The 6,175-nt window shown below is 39.6% G+C and overlaps 1 long non-coding RNA gene across 1 annotated transcript in view; it reads right to left on the bottom strand.

The window, feature by feature from the left end:
* Positions 1–2,209: 2,209 nt before the first annotated feature.
* LOC142103447 (uncharacterized) overlaps positions 2,210–6,175 on the bottom strand; it is a 13,485-nt gene continuing 9,519 nt past the window's right edge. The window contains exons 2-3 of the long non-coding RNA XR_012679356.1: positions 4,118–4,214; positions 2,210–2,524 (exon numbers count right to left, since the gene is read on the bottom strand). This is a non-coding gene — a long non-coding RNA (uncharacterized LOC142103447). The remainder of the gene's footprint in view (positions 2,525–4,117; positions 4,215–6,175) is intronic.

Raw genomic sequence — 6,175 nt, 5'->3', positions numbered from 1 at the left:
CCATGACGGCGTCTGGTATCGGTGAAGAGGCCAGATACCATTACCAATGGTTCTACCTGATCACTGTATATAGTATTCAAAGTTTATTTCAGAAGGTTAGATACAGGGCCTGTTTAAGGGTACAGGCTGCGCTAGGCTAATTCGCTCTCAGTGCCCCCTTCCCCAGAATTAGTCCTTAATTTACAATTCAACTTCCTTCACCCCTATCTCTACCGCCACAGAACGGTTCAAAAATGAGTCAAGTTTTGAAATATTTTTCAATAAAGATCCCTCTCGTTCATTTCTCTCCTTCACGCGTTTTCGAAACTCTGCTCCACTTGACTTTTTAAACGGGTCAGGACAATTTTTATCACTCATTTCTTTGCATTAAAATCAGAGCTGTATAGCGTAACGGAGGCGTGAAAGACTATGATAGAGGAAGAGCCTGAAGAAGGAGTAGGGGGCTGTCACACCTGCCCTTGTCTCTCCTACACGCTCATCCGCAAGCGCCCACCCAAGGATGACCCGTTGTCTTCAGCCTATGGGACTATGTCAAGATTAAATCCTTACTACATTTTTCTTTCATGTTTTCATTTTACTTTATACAACAACCATCCTCTTATATTTTAAAATAAATTTCAGCTTATGCCTCTCACTGTCACAATTTTGAACCCCTAAAACGGCTCACGCCCTAGGCTGCAGCCTAGTCAGGCTATTGGATAGTCAGGCCCAAGCTAGATATCCTCATCATCATTTAGTTATATAGCACCACCCAAGCTGCAGTGATGTCCTTGACTATTAATCACAACTGAGCGTCCTCGGCTGGTTCTAGCGCGGGCACGTTGTGTCCTTGCGAGACTCCATAGAAGTGGTACTAAGTGCACTTGCAGTGGTCAGACTGACTACAGAGACATTGTTGTCACCTTTGTTCCTTAATCCTTTATTCTCTTCCCAAAACCCTCTTGTAAAAGTCTCATTCACGAGGGATAATCCTCTCACAATATGACAGCTAGAAGATGGGCTCGTGGCAGGGAGCAGACGTTTAATTAATGGACACGTGTTGGAACAAAAACGTGAGATGCAAAACTAATGACAGCTAATTGACAAAGCAGAGGAAATCCCAGAGACCTCACTTTGCTCATATGGGGCCTGATTTATTAAGGACCGTTAATGCTGATATGTGCCGTATTCTACGCAAAAACATCCAATTGATCTTCCAGTGCAAAGGACCTTACTACAGTCTACGATTTCATAGGCAGAATGGGGAGTGGACTGGGTGTATGCACGTAGTTGTTGTACAGTAAGGACATGCCAAGTTCCAGCTTACAAACCTGAGCTTACGCTCCCGATTCAAGCTTCGGCCATCATAAAGGTGCGTATTTTTCTGTTCTATCACTTACACCAGAGACAGGTCGGGTAAGTGCAGATTACTAGTGATGACGGCTGCGTATTCATGCTACAACATGTGTTTGCAATCAGGCGCAACTATAAAAATGCACATCATGATAGATGTTTTTCTCGTAACAAAAAAGCAAAAAAAAAATCCAACTTTTATTATTATTATTATTATTATATGTCTTTTTAGTAATGATTATATTATTAACATGTGTCCATATAAATAATTAATTTTTTTTAATCTCTGCGTTCTGGTGGGATTTTATATATACATATGCATTGTGCTGTCTAGGCAGAGGGTACTTACACTCATATTCTACTAGAAACATTTCTTGAGATTCTCTTGTTGTTGAATCTTGGCGTAACTACATATAATTTCCATTCAATAAAGAAAAACGCAATTTGCGTCCACCTTGCGATCCTTGATGAATCGGGACCAGGATGTGCAGAGATATAACCTGAAATATGGGCAGCATTTATGTTTAGGTGTAAAAGAAACACAATTAATTAAGGAAAATGTTTGAGAACCTTCAACGAGGTGTACTGTCATGTACCATAGAGGACCATACCATACTGTACCCGGGTACAGTACAAATCATCTGTCTTTATTATTTAATTTAAATGGCTCACATGCAGTAAAAAGTTATACTAGATAAGGACAAAAATGAACAAAAGGAGAGATAATTCTGTCCCACCAAGCTGACTATCTATTCTAGACAAAACAAATGAGCCCCCGATGTTAAATATTTATGCTGTTCCAATGGCTCTCCTTGGAAAGTAAAAGTAATTGGACTTTATTGATTGCATTACCATAACATTATAAAGGAAGCAGCATTTTAAACGTTCAATATTCAGGTTGCAATGGGAATTCCAGATTCTAGTAGCCGTCGTATAAATGAGCGAAAATATACGTTAAGCTGTCATTTCTGAAATCTCCTTTGCACATTGTGATTGTCTGGCAAATCTCAAGCACCAAAAACGTCTGCCAGCGTTCCCATAGCCCGGCTTTCATTGCGGGCCAATATCGATGTCTGCTAGCATAAACATTTATTATATTAAGACAGATGGCCAATCCAGACATGCAACAACGGTATTAAATGAGCTAACTCCAATTCCTCCGGCTTCTTCCCCACACAGTATAATGTTTCCGCTGCAATACAAAAAAGGAGAATTTGTCAGCAAATTGCAAGTAATTACTGCATAAATAGGAAGCTGGCATTTAAGACCATGTCCACACATTTGTTTTGATAGCAGACAGGTCACAATTGACAGATAGTTCTGAACCAATCTCCCCCCCCCCCCCCAACAAAAGACATTTCTTTCTTCTACTTTTTTGTGTGAATGGAACATTGTAGGAATTTACTATGGGCTTAAATACTTGGAGAGAATTTAAGTTCCATAAAATCTTGCTATGGACCAGGATGAATGAAATTGCAGAACCTCTGTTATTAGAGAAAGAAAATATTATGTAATGAGTGGATTCATTAATGGTTAGTGACTTACAGACGTGAGGATGATCGTTTGCCAATGGAGAGTTGATTTTAATGTATTTGTGAATGACTCAGATTAATAGGGTGTAATTTGGTATCTATATGGGCCCGGTTCGTCCTACTGAGCGCAAACGGCGTCAAGTGCACGGAAATCAGCTCTGTGTACTGCCGCATTCAACAAGGAGCGGATCTGACGATACGTGCGTAGGTCTGATCTCTGCTCAGAGCTACTACACGAGACGCTGCAGGATACGGCCAATACCTATGTGGAATATACATTCACAAAAGAACGCACAGAAAAACTATTCAATTAATGTCACCTGTTAATAACATGAGCATTAATGACAAAACAGTTTCAAACCAAACAACTTTTTTTGGAATCTTTTTTGCCATGAAATACATTTATTAGGATGCTGTTAATGTCTACTGAGCATAAAATAATTTTTTACAGTTGCTCTTGATTGCAAACACATGTTATAGCATGCATACAAGACTGTGATCACTAGTACTCAGGACTTAGACTAGCCCTGTAGCTGGAGCAAGAGATATGGCAGAAAATCAAGTAACTTTGAGATGCCCAGAGCTGGATTCTGACGTAGCTGCGTGCCCTCGACTTTGGCACGCCCTTACTGCACATTGACTACGGGCGTACTCTTCCCCGCACTGTTCACTCCCAAAAGTAGTAGACTGTAGTAAGTGTCCTTTGTGTACATAGATGCAGTGAACATTGCTGCGTTCGTTGGCGTACGTCCTGGCTCTAGGTATGTGCAGAGGGATTTTTCGCATGATACTCTCAAAATCGGGCCACTATATGTGGACATCATTCAAAATGACTAAAGGATAAGTTCAAAAAATGTTATAAAAGTCAGACCTCATGAATATTAGTCAAGTAGTATATTCGTGATGTCACTGGTCCCTAGAAAATTGATAGGCTAAAAGGACGTCTGATATTACCACTACGATCAGGGGTGGCTGGCAAATTTTAGACTCTTTTAATTTACATGTATGGATTTAAAAAAAATCATTGATGAAACAAAAAGCATTTAGTAACAATTTCATTGGGGTGCAATAAATCATGGGTGCTGCTGGATAGTTATATGAAATAAAACATAGACCCTATCTATGTACTGGACCTATTATATGGAAGAGAAGCAATAGAAATATAATATTTCTTTTCGATTAAATAAATGACATAGATCAATTATATAAAGTACAATTTTGTGAAAACATATTAAATATTAGGTGTTGATTACCCATTAATCTGTAGTTGCCCAGTTATTAGTGAACATGAGATGGAGACTGAGCCAGGTATTGTATCCAGATCTGGAGTCCCCGTTCGCTGTGCATCCCCTGTGGAAACGCAATATAATTACTAGGAAATAACGCGCACTTCATCACATCCAAATTAGATTTTAGTCAGTTTGCTTTATTTTCAATGTAATCTCATTACCGTTGCACGGATTCAGCTTCCTCCTCTCTTCTCATAAATTACAGACTATTGTTTCATCCTTGGTAGTACCATCGGTGCTGAAAGGGACACAGCCTATAGTCCTGGGGCTAGATTTACTAAGCTGCAGGTTTGAAAAAGTGGGGATGTTGCCTATAGCAACCAATCAGATTCTAGCTTTCATTTATTTAGTACTTTCTACAAAATGACAGCTAGAATCTTATTGGTTGCTATAGGCAACATCCCCACTTTTTCAAACCCGCAGCTTAGTAAATCTAGCCCCTGATCTTGAGGCAATAACTGTCCAGGACTTAGAGCCGAGATACGTGGACGTTACAGAGTCTGGACCGGGGGTTGGCAGAAGAGGAAGCTGCCTTGGATACAGCAAAGATTGAGGGCTGCAAGCCCAGCAATGTATATATTTGTTCATAGTACCTACAGGGAAACTGTGTCCACATTGTGAAGATTTCCCCGTTATAACATGGCTTTATAAATACATTTTAAGTGGTCACCTATACAGAGTGGAGCTATTTTTAGGGCTGAATTAATATTCATGAGAATTTAACCTATTAATTCATTGGGAACCAGTACTTAATGAATATAAGTCGGACCTCATGAATATTAGTCAGGCAGTGGGTGAGTGATGTCACTGGTTTCTAGCAAGTTGATTGGCTACCTACTGGTTCAACCCACTCAATGGACGTCTCCAATTTCTGTAGGTAACAGGTCCACTAAATCCACCACAATACCCAGAAGCATAAATATTAGCCCCATGGTATTGCTATGCAGCGGCCATGAGGCTATGCCCTATTTATGAACGGAGGTTTGCGGGAAGGGTGTAATATACTCTATGAGGGAACAGAACTTGTGAATGGAAAGGAAATATCTTTGGAATATCTAATCTAAGTGATAAAAAAAAATTTTTTCGCCCATAATTTAATATTTATTTCATTTTGCCCCTTAATCAATAAATAATGATTGCCAAAATAATTTCAATGTCAATGGTTCTTTATCTTATGATCTGAATGGCAAAGTAGTTCAAACAGCATTCTGAAGCGGGTATTAAAACTGTCCTGTCTTTTGGATGGCGGTTTTGATGGCGCTTTCATCCAAGCCGCCAGTTGGTTGGACAAAGCCGCCGGCAGTTTAGCTTTTTCAATCTGCCATACATCGCCATTCATTTTAAATTGAAGCCTCAAATACGGCGGTTTGGACCACTAAACCGCCGGCGATAGGTGGCGGCTTCAAAGCGCCGCCAAACTTGATTCTTAGTAAATCTAGGCCCCCTGTGTCTTTATTACATGTGTAACCTTTGTGTGTTTGAATATCTTTATTTACATTGCTTCACGTGTGTATAGAGATACATTTTCCTGCACAAGTACCACTGGACGGTGTTAAATTAGTCCTACAAAGTCTGTCCGTTCCCAAATGCCCATTTTATCCTCCTTTATTTAAACAGCCCAGATGTGACAGTTATACATTAAATTAGACAGAACATATTTAGATTCTAGTATTTGGCGTATAATGAAATCACAATGACTGATTCACGCATGAGAGGATGTCACACGCTCAGGATGTATTATCAGCCCCTCCTGATAATTACAAGTGTTTGTGTTTACAGCAACGTTCTGTGTCTGTTTCCTAAATTACTGGCATTTTACGACAAACGGGATTCACTGTACTGAATAGTTTCAGCTTCTCTTTTTCCATCGTCCCTAATTTGCTGCTCAGTTAATGAGTAGTGTCATCAAGGCATGATTTTTAAATACACTGAATACAATTAAATGTAATTGCTCTTTGTAGCTGATCCAATTAGAGAAGAATGCATCATTTTGTCTTCATTGGTGAATCCTTGGTATGTTTT

The sequence above is a fragment of the Mixophyes fleayi genome, chromosome 10 (assembly GCF_038048845.1).
Source record: "Mixophyes fleayi isolate aMixFle1 chromosome 10, aMixFle1.hap1, whole genome shotgun sequence".
NCBI lineage: Eukaryota > Metazoa > Chordata > Amphibia > Anura > Limnodynastidae > Mixophyes > Mixophyes fleayi.
The sequence above is the reverse complement of the archived record's forward strand: the minus strand, read 5'-3'. Positions and strand labels throughout refer to the sequence as shown.